Consider the following 14,609-nt stretch of genomic DNA (forward strand, 5'->3'; position numbering starts at 1 on the left):
TCACCCCGAGCGCCATTTTGTTTTTTTTCGTCTTAAGAATATAAGCGTTTTGAATCCTAGAACAGTTTCCTTCTATGTTTTTTCGTTGGCCCATGAAAAAATCCAAATTTCGCTTACTAAGTCACTTGAATGAGAACCTCCCCTCAATCGTGGTCTATTGAATGTGTTGTTACCGACGAATCGGGAACAATAATGGGAAACAATGATATATCCCACAAAAAGGAGGCCGAATGCTCATATAGGGTAATTATTGTTTATTAAAAGAATTCAAATTGTGGCATAAGAAAGAATGTAATTTAGAAAATTTAAATTAAATCCCGTAATAAGCTCGTTAATCCACTTCCTTCCCTAACCCTAACTATTGCCATGGTTGCGCTATCGTATAAACATCACCTATCCACGATTGTGCTACCGCTGATCTGTGGTGACAGTTCCGGGCAAAGAGGAAACGAAAATAAAGAAAGCGAGGATTACGTGAAGACAGAAAAGCTCTGAAGAAAGTGTTAGAAAGCGGTCACGAAAGGACGTCCGCCAAACCGGTCCCACAAAACTTGAAACTGATCGTAAGCAAAGGTCACGTGGAAGGAGTCGAAAAAGAGAACAGAGACCAGGCAGGACGAGTGATTCGGCGTAAACGGTTGTCGAAACGAACTTGTACCCGGGACGGAAAGGAACTACGCCCGTCAAATGAAGTAGTGCGGAATCCAAGGAGTGGTAAGTTTGATTCAAGGGTATTCGAAAAATATTGAGAAATAATCATGTTAAATGTTTGAAGTATGCACCCATGTACTTTTGAGGTAGAGTGTTATTAAGAGATGCAATTCATAGTAAATGATATTGAGGGTATGTTCCTCAAAAACATACAAAATCTTTTCAGTTTTTGGCCCAACGCTACATATATAGTTTCTTAATACAAAATGCATTGATTGAAGAACTTATAGAGATATATGTTTTACAAAGCGTTATTACACTGATAATATAACTTCGTAAATATAATGAAATAGATCGTGCACTGCACAAATTCATTCGTTGTTTTCTGCAACGAAGTACTTTCGTGCATTGTGACTAGTACGTTTCGTTCATTTCATGAAAAAGAATGGCCGCTTCGTGAACGAAGGTTTTCGTAAATTTTACACGTTTGATGTACACTGCACGAATGTAATCGTTGATAACGACACTATTTTTCGTTAATGAAACGAAATGTTTCGTTTATTTTAATAAACGTTTGTGTATAATACGAACGATTTCATTGCTCACACGAATTTATTTAGTTCATCTTAGGAAAGTTTTCGTATTCATTATTTTTGCAATCGATATTTTAGGATCGATGTTTGACGACTAACTAAACTAACTAAAAGAATCGATCTGGCAAAATCCATTTTATTTCAACCTGATCACCTGTATTGAGGACTAGAAGATTGTGGTGTGATGAAATGAACGCTTTATGAACACAATTTTTAGTAAATTTTACTTATCTAGTGTACATGGCACGAATGAAACGAAATGATTCGTTTGTTTCAATAAATGTTTGCGTATATTACGAACGACTTCGTTGGTCGCACGAATTCATTTCGTTTGCTTTAGAAAAGTTTTCGTATTTGTTAGCCTCTTATTGTTTTCAGTCGATCTTATGGGATCGATGTTTGACAACTTCGATTTTTTTTTAATTTAAAAAAATCGATGTGGCCAAATCGATTTTACTGTGGTGTGAAGAAATGGCCGCTTGATGAACGAAAGTTTTCGTAAATTTTACTTATTTAGTGTACATTGCACGAATGTTGTCGTTGAAAACGACATTATTTTTCGTGAATGAAACGAAATGTTTTGCTTATTTTAATAAACATTTGTGTATTTTACGAACAATCCCATTGGTCGCACGAATTCATTTCGTTCATCTAAGAGAAGTTTTCGTAATCATCTTTCATCGTTCATCTGTCGTCATTCTCGATTAGTTAATTTTTGTGAGGAGTAAAGTGCATAACGTTAAAAGTTAATTAAGTAGTTAATTTCTCCGGGTAAAATAGTGGCCCTGTAACTAGAATCTTCATCTAACCGATAGCAGCGCAAGAAACCATACAGCATGGCTGTTAAAGCAATCACCGATGAAGCTCATTTCCAAACCGAACTAGCCGCAGCAGGAGGAAAATTGGTCGTTGTGGATTTTACCGCAGCTTGGTGTGGACCGTGCCGAAACATATCGCATTTGTTCGATCAGCTTCCGGCGAAATATCCAAAGGCTGTATTTCTCAAGACAGGGGCGGCGAAACACTTTACACCCGAGTGGGTAGAAAGCATAGGGTGAGGGGTCCATTAGTAAGGATTGTTTCCATTTCGCAATGCACACGCTTACATTACATTCACATTAAATCACGTTCGTTTATGCAAATGGCATTATGGTACATCGATGTTTTCAAATGTGTGTAGTGCGAGATACATGCGTTGCGCATCTAAATTTTTTGAAATGGTTCAATATTTCGAGTGGGTAATTACCCACTCAGTTATTTTCGAGTGGGTAGTACTACCCATACTACCCACGCTTTCCGCCGGCCCTGTCTCAAGATGGACGTCGACAGATGTACCGAAACGGCGCCGTCCCAGGGCATGTCGACCATGCCAATGTTTATTTTCTACCGAGCCAGAACAAAGATTGACAGGAGCAGGGTGCAGACATTAATGGATTTGAAGCCAAAATACAGAAACATTACGTCGCCAGCTTGTATGAATCTGGAGAAGATTACGGTCATGGAATGTTGGACTTGAACACCTTCATCCAGAAGAACCAGTGCGAATGTTTGAACGAATCGAACGACCACCCGATGGTGAATGCGCTTAGTTCCAGCGGTGGTCATCTGGTGTCCGATTGTGACGAACAGTTGATCATTTCGATTACCTTCAATCAGCTGGTCAAAATCCCTCTCACGGACCGAAAAAAGGTGAAAATCTTTATCAATCAACCAAGTACCATCGATTTCGATATGGCCGAATCGCAAGTTTCGGTGCAGGATCTGGTACTGGGGCAGAAGAATCTTGTGTCGGGATCGCCGATTCCGTTGCACTTCGTTAAATTTCAGAACGTGCAGAAAATGCAGCTGTTCGTGAAGGATGACCATTCTGGTAACGAGACAACCATTATCGATCATTTGGCCTTCATCGGGTCACCGATTGCAACGACTAAGATGGATGACTTCCAGCGGGTGGCTGGGAAGAAGGGTGAAAGCCACTAGATTGTTTAAGCCGCCGGGAGAAGGATGGTTAGAAGGCGGTGGATAGGTGCGGTGACGAATATGTTTGATTGTATATTTAAAAGGTTAAATATAGTGATGCGCGTTAACTTGTTCTTTTTATAATTTTTTTCAAGAAAATAATGAGCAGGAAAAAATGGCATATTATTTTGATATTGCTCCGGCAGAGAAAAACTCAATCTTATTCATACAAAACCAACGAGCAGTTCGCGATGGCACAGCTGAATCCGTACAGCTCCGGATTCTGGATCAACTGGAAACGAAAGAGGTTCAGGCAATCTTCCTGAAATTGGCGGGCGCGGATAAGGCTACTAAATAGTCAGTCTGAGACCGTCGTGATGAATTGTTGACGTATTCTACCTCTATTGAAGCTTTTTTGACGTTGACGGTTTGACGAATCGTAAACGTAAATATTAAAAAGATGTTCGTATATAGCAGCGAACAATTCGTTTGCCGAATGAAGCTGTTTCGTAATAAGCCAACGAAAGTCGTTTCGTGGTATTCACGAAAATTTCGTAATAAAAAATAAAAATGTTTCAATAGAACTACGAACGATTCATCATATGTACGAAAAAATCGTATATTTTATGAAAATTGTCTGTACGAAACAAATTTCCTGGCGATTTACGAATATATTCTATCAGTGTAGTAATTCGATTGTCCGTCTAATTTAAAGACCATTTTCTTTCGCTTTATCATTGATTTGGTTTGATTTTGTAGCTTTCTCACACTGATTTGATCCTTCTCGAAACTCTGATACTTTTCCATACTACTATATGGTTTCGCAAACATCGCGAAACATCATGTTCTATATGTTTCCAATCGATATAATATCCTAAAAGAGAGTTACAAGAGTTATAAGAAATATCTCATCACACTGTTAGGTGGATTAAAAGCGTTTTGGTATGACATGTAGCTTTGTGGAGAAACAAATTACCTTTTTGCGTCAAAAGTGATGAATGATGTGATGAGTGATCTGATTTTCGTTGCTGTGGAAAATGGGATGTTATTTAGGTTTGAAGCATCATAAGTCATCAACCATTATCGGTTTGAGATTTATTTAATTTAGTTTCCTACCATAAACAAATCTGCAAAAAGCCACCGTTATCTGCGAACAACTAGCGCGCTAGTCAGATGGTAGAGAAAAAAAAAACATTATTCCGTTCACCAACTGCAATTGATATTTCAAAGCAAGTAATTTCGACAGGTTTGAAATCTGGATAGCACCAGGAGAGCTACAATTTCATACTTCGATAGCAATTTCTATAAATATGTACATACATGTATATTGCGCGAGTGATATTACATACCTACCAGTTCGTTTCCGGTATGGGTGGTGCAGCTTCGGTGGATATGTTGCAATATTTAGATAGCGATGCATTGATTCTGATTCAACATAAACAATTACATCATGTCTGCGAAATGGAAATGTCACAGTAACCGAATGTGTAACGGAACAAATCAGAATAAAAGGTTGATGCACGATTAAGAGTTAAGGCACGATAAAATATGGTCATGATTTCGCATTAATAGTTATTACAAATAACATGCACCATTGGAATTGTGGACATGAATTTGCACATTAGACTAAGTCGCTTCATGGCCACTCCTAGTGGGTGTCTGCTCCAAATTTGAGCTAAATCGGACGAGTCCAGTTACCGAACCAAAGTATTAAAATTAATGCTGAACACGAGTATTGTGTTGGTTTTTCGATATTTTTGATCAACAGCCATTTGGAGGAGAAACTATAGATCATTACTATAATGTAAATTTGAATTTTATTGACAGCAAAATTGTGCAAAAAATGTCATAACGTAGTGAAGGGGACATAAAGAACGCTATTGCATCCATTCAAGATGGCGCCAGTATTCGATCAGCCTCTAAACAATCCAAGGTTTTCGTTCGATACATTACGTGCTCGCGTGAAAGGAAATCCTTGTATAGCTAAGCAACCACATGAGCCGGAATACACAACTTCAATTCCACACTCTGGCGACGATGAGGATACCGAAGAAGTCATTCGTAAGTATAAAGCCTGCTGCTGAATAAGACATGTTTTTTCAACTTTTTCATCCGCGCTTTCATGATTTTTCACATCATTTGCCACTTCCTCATTTACTTAGCTGAATGATGTCAATCGATTCCCAAACAACCAAATGTTTGTATAAAGGAGCTGCATAAGCTTCTCGTGTTAAGTAATTTTACAATATGTTTTATGTTGCAATAGCGGCTTAAGCAGCTTTCAAGTTCCATTAAAGCTTATGCAGCTTGAAAGTTCACTAAGAACTTTATGTGAACTTTAAAGCGTGCTTCTATCTAGTATTATCCGAACTTCCAATTGCTTGGTTGCATTTATTATTTGTGTTATTAATTTGTAAATAATCTGCAGTATTCATACTTTTCAAAAAAAAAGTGGAACTGTTTATTTTCTAGACGCGTACATTATTTTATTTAATCTCGAATGTAGTGACCTACTGTACCCCCAGATTTTAAAAATATTGAAAAAGGAAAATGATGAAAAATTGCGCTTGAACAAATCCTGTATTTTTACTATAACGAATATATTTCAATTTTGGTCTTGAGGTTTCGCCAAGTTAGTATGGCAAGTTCAAAAAAAAAATTGAAAAATAGAAATTATAAAATAACAAAATATGATATCAATGACAAAATATCCCAAAACACCAGCTTCTCGCATTGAGCTTGAGCTTGAGATTGTGCGACCACCAGGGTTGCTTACTCCGTTGTCGATCTGGACTAGCTGCTTGAGAGTAGCGAAACAACTTTCAATGTGCAAATCCTGGTAATTCTGGTGTTTATTGATCAATACCGGCGCCGGCTAGGCCCGAACGTAGATCGTGGATGGAGAGGGAAGGAATTTTATTTCGATGCTTGTTTTTGCTAGAGGCCATATATACTACTGCGCACTGCACTGCACGATTCTACTTTTTTTAATTCGTTTATTTGACACGGCTCATAGCGGTAGCTTAACGGAGCCGTGGATCTTTTATATGTTTACAATACATGTAAAAATAAAAATACAAACAAGAATTATTGTAGTAATATTGGATCTTGCGCGCGCAACTTTTTTTTGCGAGCGGAGACCTTCTTTCGCGAGGTCTGTTGGCAAACAGCGTCAGGGGGGTCATTTAATTCTCTCTTGTTTTTCGCGTCACGGTCGAAGCTGGCTTGGTGTCCGGAATCAGATGTTCTACCCTGCTTCTTGCACTTATTGTTGATCAGTGTAAATCCATCGTCATTGTTACTACATTCGATGCCGATGTTGCTTACAGTTGCTTTTGGGGTGCTGGATGGTTTGTTTGAGGTTGTCATTACGGTCTGAACAGCTGCCACAAATTTGGCCACCGTTTGTGGTTCAGGCATTTGTATTGAAAACTCTGTTTTAAGTTGGTTTGCCGTAGATCAGTTAGCAATCGGTTGATATGTATTTTCCTCTACATCTTCCGACATGCATTTGCAATTGGCTCAGGAGGGGTACGAGGTGATAAGTCATATAACTTTACATCTATATAATCATTCTCAATATATACGGGAATCTTAATTTCAACGTTGTCACTTTCAATCACCTGTTTTAAGTTGTTCTCCAAAATGAAACGCTCGGCTAACATGTTGACACTGCATTGCGAAGATGATGATACTGAAGGTACAAGAGCCTAAGTTGCATTTTTACCTTCAGAATGTATTCCATTTCACTAAAACTCGGTCGTTTTAAACAAAATTTAATGTCAACGACCGCAGCATTGGATCGGAGTAGAGCTTTTTCGTCAACTTTACTCATCATGACAAGAATAATCCGATGTTTCCTTTGTTCTCGAGACAATGCACACTAGATCGAAAGGTAGAAAAATCTCAACGACCTCGGCTGGGATTCAACCCAGACCAACTGGAATGAGCGGCGGTCACGCTTACCACTCAACCACCGGCACCGTCAGCCCCGAAACACCAGCTTCTCGTATTATAACTAAAATCGCGAAAGCTCCGTTCGATTAATCTGATTATTCATGCTAAGAAAATGAATTTAAAGTGATGCGCAGCATAGACCTGAAATGTTACAATTTTTTAAGAAAAAATCTCGTAATTCTTACTTGCATTCCTAACAATTTGAATACTGAAGATATTTCATTAAAAAAATCTTATCCATTTCTAACATGATGTAGCTCTGCGCAAGACTCTACCTTTCTCTTTTTTATCGTTACGGACACATCGACCGATTCCCTCGTTGTCTGAAAGCAAATGTTGCTTCCAGAGATGCCTTTTGCTATCAAATGGTTCATTTTACATTTGAGCTGGCACATTAAAGTGCAATTAGTAACAGTTAAATGAACTGTTCACAGGCGTTTGTGGGTACGTGCGTATGCTCCACATATGTGTGTTATTGATTTCAATTTATGTTCAATGGATAGGAACGAACAACACAGCATCGGTTTTGTTTGCTTTGGATGTCATTAATGCTAGATGAATAATTTCGGGTTTATTACGGTAAAATCATATCTATCTAGTCGGAAAATGTTGGCATATGGCTTTGGTTCATTTTTCATGCAACATAAATATAGATTTTGTTAGATTTTTTTTTCTCCGGAAAATGTTTGCTAGACTAGAGATTTGAGCCCAATTAGGGAGCACATTCCTGGCAAATTCCACTTGATCGTTTGTTCACTTTGCCATCTCGAGTGCATAGCAGAGAAGAATATGCAGTCCAGTGGAAATGAAAAGCACATCGAAAAATCGCCCATGCACGGCATGACTTCTCGAGGCGGTTCAGTTTATGAGCAAAACATTCTTGAGATGTGAGTACAGTTTGTGACCAACAGCAGTGCCCTACAGTCCCTGTCGCTGGAAGATTGAAGAGCAAAACCGCAGACAGAGCATAATAGTAGCAGGGAGGATGATTCGTCGGAATCTCAGCCATGGCAATCCAACCTTATCAGTAGGTGCAGTTGGTTCCGAAAAGTTTACCAGCTGCCGGTTGATTTTTTTCTTAAGTGTCTCATTATAATTCTTCAACCTTTCAATTGTATGAGGAGCACGTTGCTTGGCTAGAAAAGGTGAACATTCGAGAATGACTATTCAATCGAAGCGAAGGTAAGTGATTTTAATTTTTTGCCATAAGCCCTCAAATGTTACTCTAGGGTATCTTTATTTGCAATTGACTTACCATCAAATAGGTTGATACCAATGACCCATAGCTGCTTTTTCCTTGGAATCCTATCACTATGAAAGTGTGTTTCAGGTGAATCAGATCAATGTGTAATTTTTCAGTGAAAAGTGAAAGATTAAAGTTATACTTTGGACTTTTAATCAATTCCTTAAATGGAGAGCCAAAAATCACTACTTAGCCGAAGAAATAAAGTTCCAGGATGAATTCAAAGGGTTGCTGCAATTTAGATTTCTCGAGAAATATACGGCAAAGGCTAAAACTACGAGCTTCAACAGTATGCACCATATTTTATAGCACATAATTAAAAAATTTAGTGGAATGCGGGCGAAAAGTGCAGATATACAAATCTTTAACAAGTTTCTTTGTGTAAGCACTACAATATTTGAATGAATTTACTTACACAATTTGATACATTATCCACAATTGTCTGGGAATCTTGCTGATGGATCCATAATTATTATAATTGTTGTATTGTACCGGCCATGTTTGATTATCCGTAGTCTCGATTATCCGTAGAAAATGACTCGAGTATCCGTAGTCCGACCATCTGAAGAAATTGTTTCGATCATCCGTACATTATTTTCTCTCAAACTACACACCTATAATTTATTATTTTATATCAACTACAGTTTCTGAAAGAAGAAATTTAACATATAATTTTGAATTCGATGCGATGGCTTACATATTTTCGTACACCAATTAATTTCAAAAGACACCAAACACAGTTTCTGGAAGACCAGAATTTTATGTTCTCAAAATATATTCATAAAAATACGTAGAAATACAGAAATTTCATATTTAAAAAAAAGCGTTTTTTTTCTATCCCAATCTTTAAATACAAATTATCGATAGAAATTGACAGGTACAATTCCTGGAAGCACAAAATTTTAAACTCTTACAATATTACAAATTACAATAATATGGAAAAATAAAGAAATTTCATTTAATCAAAAAAAATTCAATTCAATGCAGTGTGCTATAAACTATAATTTCCTGTAGACGCCAGCTATAACTACTGGAAGAACAAAATTTTAAAATCTGTTATTTTGTCTGTAATTTTTAGAATTGGCAGCTCCATTATGCGTTGAAGACTGACAAAATCTGAACATTTTTGTACTGATTGGGACTATCTAAAGTATGATATAAAACCCTACACTACAACTCTTCGGAGTCGGTCTATTATCGTATCAGTGTATGAAAAATCGAAACGTTTTAATCACTTTAAGAACAGGCTATTTTAAAACATTTCGAATTCTTAACACACTTTAGCAAACGGCTTTCGCTTTAATTCCATCATGCAACATAAGAGAACTACATCAGAAGACTTTGTCTTAAATTTGGCTGACAAAATCTGTTGTCGGAAAATTCGGAGACGGACAAACAAAGGGACTAATAAAAAAGGATCTTCACTGTAGTCAGTACATTGCACTGCTCTGAAAAGAACAGCGCCAATAATTCTATACGAAGTAGAACAGCCGTTAAGACCAACGTTGGTCCTTCGTTGGACAAACGTTGGGCGACGCGATGCAGACCTTTCAGCAGGCGTCCATTATTGGACCTGTGCTGTTAGGTTTTGAAACAAATGTTTGGGTTCCTCATTCGAATCTAGTGAGTTGCTTCTTTTAGAAGATTCCCGAAGTTTTGTTGCTGTATACAAACCAGTGGTGCGTAATCTTAAATTCAGTTGTTATTTCTGTCTGAATTTACCGAAACCAGCATTAAATTGACTAAAGTTTCACACAAAGAATTTAGTTTTATGCGTCTTGATTATTTGACAAAGTATATTAATCCAATTTAATCGAATACAATCCTTTAAAATAAAATAAGTTGGCTATATAACTTATGTCGTACGTGTCGTACTATCACTTTATAGATTATAAAGTGATCGATATTCGTTTCACTTCTTTAAACGGTTTGACCAAAAAAATGTTCCATAAGTCAAACTTTGATGCATTTACCTTAGATCCTGTTTTTCAACATATAACAAATATATTTAATGATGAAAAAACATTTGTTTTGATTCGATTATCCGGATGATTCGATTATCCGAAGCGAATTTTTTCTGCACCCTACGGATAATCGAATCTGGCCTGTATTGTACATGGGATAGGTATGTACGCACTGGCCAACAATTTTTTTAACTTTCCATGGGATTTAAAGTGTTACACACCTCTTATTTAAAAAAAAACCTCATATTGTTCATAAATTTTACATTGCTTCATTGGAAACTAAAATACTTAAGAATATTTTTCCAATTATAATTTTTTTACATTTTAGCGACATATTCCAGACGTATATCCCCTAAGAGCCCCCGTTTGAGCATAACTTTTCGTTAGTTTGTTAATTTGAAGTCAGGTTTCGGTTTGTACAATAACATAACCATACGAGTTAAGAGCAAGACGTAAGAGTTAGAGATTTCAGCTGTGAGTCTTAGTTCTCAACCTACGGACGTTTTGATAATAAATAGTCATTAATTTCGTGTGAAAATGTGTGTGTGTCAATATCGGACTACTGACGCCCAACGGAACAATTTGTAGACTTGCTTGGCTTGGCTACTAGAGGCGTGTCCATTGTCATTGTCGACGGAGCTGTGGCTATGGGTTGTGGTTTCAAAACCCCTGGTTGATCACATCAATTCCAGGAATCTGACATCCACATGCCAAATGTTTAGTGCATTACTGTAGGCTGTAGCAATTGATTCAAAAATGCTTTGGTATTCGTCTGAATTTCAGTCCTTGAGAATGCTATCCCGGATATCCGTTTTAAGTACACCAATAAGACACTCATTCGCAATATTCACTGACATAGTAGTGTTTGTGAAGCGAATCTTCGTGAACAGATTATTACATGCATAGCACATCCACACAAAATGTCTCGACACACATATAATTACGACTTAAGGTTCAAGTTACCGTTTTTAAGCATGTGTTAGAATTGAACGCTTGGTAGTGTGCGTAGGAAAATTTGTGTTCAGCTTTGCCACCGGATTATCCATATAAACCTTTTTAAAACTCTAAAAGAAGAATATCAGTCGATTTATTAGATCATCACGATTCAATTCATGCAAAATACCTGTTGGAAAAACCATCGGCTTAGCTGGATGGTGCTTTTGAAAAAGTGGCTGTGGTTTTTTCATTGCGCAGTTGTGTTGCGTACCCCCGCTCGGTGTGGTAGTGTGATAAAAAATCACAGCCACTTTTTCAAAAGCACCATCCAGCTAAGCCGATGGTTTTTCCAGCAGGTATTTTGCATGAATTGAATCCTGATGATCTAATAAATCGACTGATATTCTTCTTTTAGAGTTTTGAAAAGGTATAAATGGATAATCTGGTGGCAAAGCTGAACACAATTTTTCTTACGCATACTACCAAGCCTTGAGGTAACTTGAGCCTTAACAAACAGCTGTCAAAATTCTCTTTGAAAGCAAATTCCGGACAAACCGTTACTGGTTAAACATAGTTCATAGCAGTCAATGAAAGAGCAAACTTTTCTCTTTTGCTTACTACCAAGATCTGTGATTGACGAGTAACGGTTTGTCTGGAATTTCCTTTCAAACAGAATTTTGAGAGTTGGCTTTCGTAATCATATGTTTGTCGAGATGTTATTTATTTTTTGCCATAACAACTGTTTCCGCATTTATCCCAGTGCATTACAGACAGGACACTGACTTACATTCCACCGCATTTCACAATGTCACCTACGTTTTTGTGTTGTCGCTCTTAGATGATAAACTCGATTTCAACTACTACAGCAAAAATATGGCGGCATTCGCCTATAGGTAACGAACGCCAGTGGTTACATAATTAAGTCAACGGTGGCTACCTATGTTTTCCTCTCCGTCTGTCTGTAGAAAGCTAAGAGGTGGAAAGCTAAGAGAAGAGACGACAACAGGCTTCTTGCTCTTCTGAATTTTCTCGATTAGGCCCTGCCGTAAATCCAAAGACAACAAGCATTCATCGTTGCCAGATATCTTTTGTATATTTTTCACAATTACTGAAAATAATTTTACCTCAAAGATCGCACCTTAACCAAGAATTTAGAATACTAGCTGCATTTAAAAATTAAATAAATTTTTTATTTGCGTCTGTCTTAACAATACACGTAGCTATATCGTCATTCAGGACTTTTATTAAATTTGCATGAAAGGTTGATGTGTATGAAACGTAGACAGAATAGATTCAGCAGCACTGTTTTTCCGTTGGTAAATATAATGAACGCTTATGACTGGCAAAACAACCAATCAGAAGCTGGTTCAATATTGAGGTTAGCACTGGATTAAATCAGCTACGCGTTTGTCTTCTCTTCTCTTAGGTAGAAATTATAGGTGAGACCAAGACGAAAAGAAAGAAAGGTGGAAACATTTGTCACTTTTGAGTGAATAAGTTTTATACTTGTAAAATTAAAGATGGCGTCCAGCACCCTGTGGGACCATTCATAAATTACGTAACGCAAAAATTGCCCAAAATTGACTCCCCCCTCCCCCCATGTAACAAATTGTCACAAATTTCTTCATCCCCCCCTCCCCTGTTACGTAACAAATTCCTAGAAATTTTTTTTTCTTCGGTGAAAACATGTTACGTAACGATCTAGCTAACTACCCCTCCCCCCTATGTCACAACATGTAACAACTTGTTGTACCCCCTCCCCCCCTAAAAGCGTTACGTAATTTATGAATGGTCCCTGTAACTAAACATGAACATCCGAACGAGCATTCCGATTCTTTGGTGCACAATGAATAGAGAAAGGGCCGAGCTTCACCTCGGATCTTCTGATTCGAACACTTATAGCCGTAAGCACAAAGCCATACCAACAGTTTTTAAACCGGACTAACTTTTAAACCCGCCTAAAATATTTGGTAAGTTTTAATCGAACGATGCTGTAATTTATATGGCTGCGTTCTGATCTGCGTTACACGACAATGTTAAAAAAACAACAAAATCAAGTTAAAGAAAATGAGTAAATTAGACAACATCGTAAATTGTTTTTCATTCCGATGTTTTCTTGTAGTAAAATAGCTTTTCTTCGTCAAATGTCTCATTCCATAACGTGTGAAAACAATTTTGTCAACTTGTAGCCGATATGTTTCTGAACTAAGGACTTTAACTTGTTGGATCGTTAATAGTTGGCCGGTGATGTACAGCATTTTGTAGTGACATAATCTTCAATGCCATAAAAAAAAATAAATTGGTGTACATATGCATGTTTTCATTCAGTTTGAATACACGCTCGTCGAGTTTGAGGTGGTTGAACCATTGGTTGTATTTGGTGCCATGATAGTTATTTCTCGACAAACATACGATTACGGCTCAAAAACCAACTGTCGAAATTCTCTTTGAAAGGAAATTCCGGTCAATCCGTTACAGGCTAAACACAGTTCATAGCAGTTAATGGAAGAGAAAACTTCTCCCTTTTGTTTTCTACCAACATTTGTGATTGGCGAGTAACGGTTTGTCCGGAATTTCCTTTTAAAGAGAATTTTGACTGTTGACTTTTAAGCTGTAATTATGTTTGTCGAGATTTCAAACTTTGATTAACACCTTGGTTAAAATGTTTCAATTTGAACTCAAAATGAACTCTGAATGTTATTCTAATTGAACATGATACCTATCGAGGGACAACAGTTATATTTGTTTCAAGCGAATATAACTGTTGTCCCGAGCGAAAAAGTTTGGAATAAATATCAATTATAAGTAAAGGTCTGCGAGGCTTAAATAAAAAGTAAACAAAGGTCAAACAAAAATTAAACTTCGACAGAATGATTATTTTAGATTTACAAGTGATAAATTTCATATTTTCGTTTTTTTATTCTTATTGGAACAATGCGCATATTTAAAATCAATTATTTAATCTTAGCTTAGGGTATTTGTGGGGCTCCTTTCTAAGCTGTTAACATTCTGATTAAATTTGTTAACCATGAGTGTACTTTCTTTGATATGAGTTGTTGATTTATATTGACGAAATGGTCCCACTTATTTTCATAGCGAAAAGCAAAAAGAAAAGAATCAAAACAATTCTTATTGCAGTTTTTTAATTCGCAAAAACAACGATTCAATTTATTCAAACGTGCTCTACTGTAACCATTTGATATGCAATTGGAATGAAGCGTGCAGAGAGAAGGAAAAAAACGAGGAATTCGAAAATGCGGGTAGATGTAGGGTGGATGTACCAATAGTCGCATGCTTAAGGAAAAT

At 37.1% G+C, this 14,609-nt stretch overlaps 1 pseudogene; it reads left to right on the forward strand.

Moving 5' to 3' along the window:
- The first annotated feature begins 1,971 nt into the window (after window positions 1-1,971).
- LOC131678673 (thioredoxin-like protein 1) lies at window positions 1,972-3,271 on the forward strand (annotated as a pseudogene).
- The last annotated feature ends 11,338 nt before the right edge of the window (window positions 3,272-14,609 follow it).

Source organism: Topomyia yanbarensis, chromosome 2 (assembly GCF_030247195.1).
Source record: "Topomyia yanbarensis strain Yona2022 chromosome 2, ASM3024719v1, whole genome shotgun sequence".
Lineage (NCBI taxonomy): Eukaryota > Metazoa > Arthropoda > Insecta > Diptera > Culicidae > Topomyia > Topomyia yanbarensis.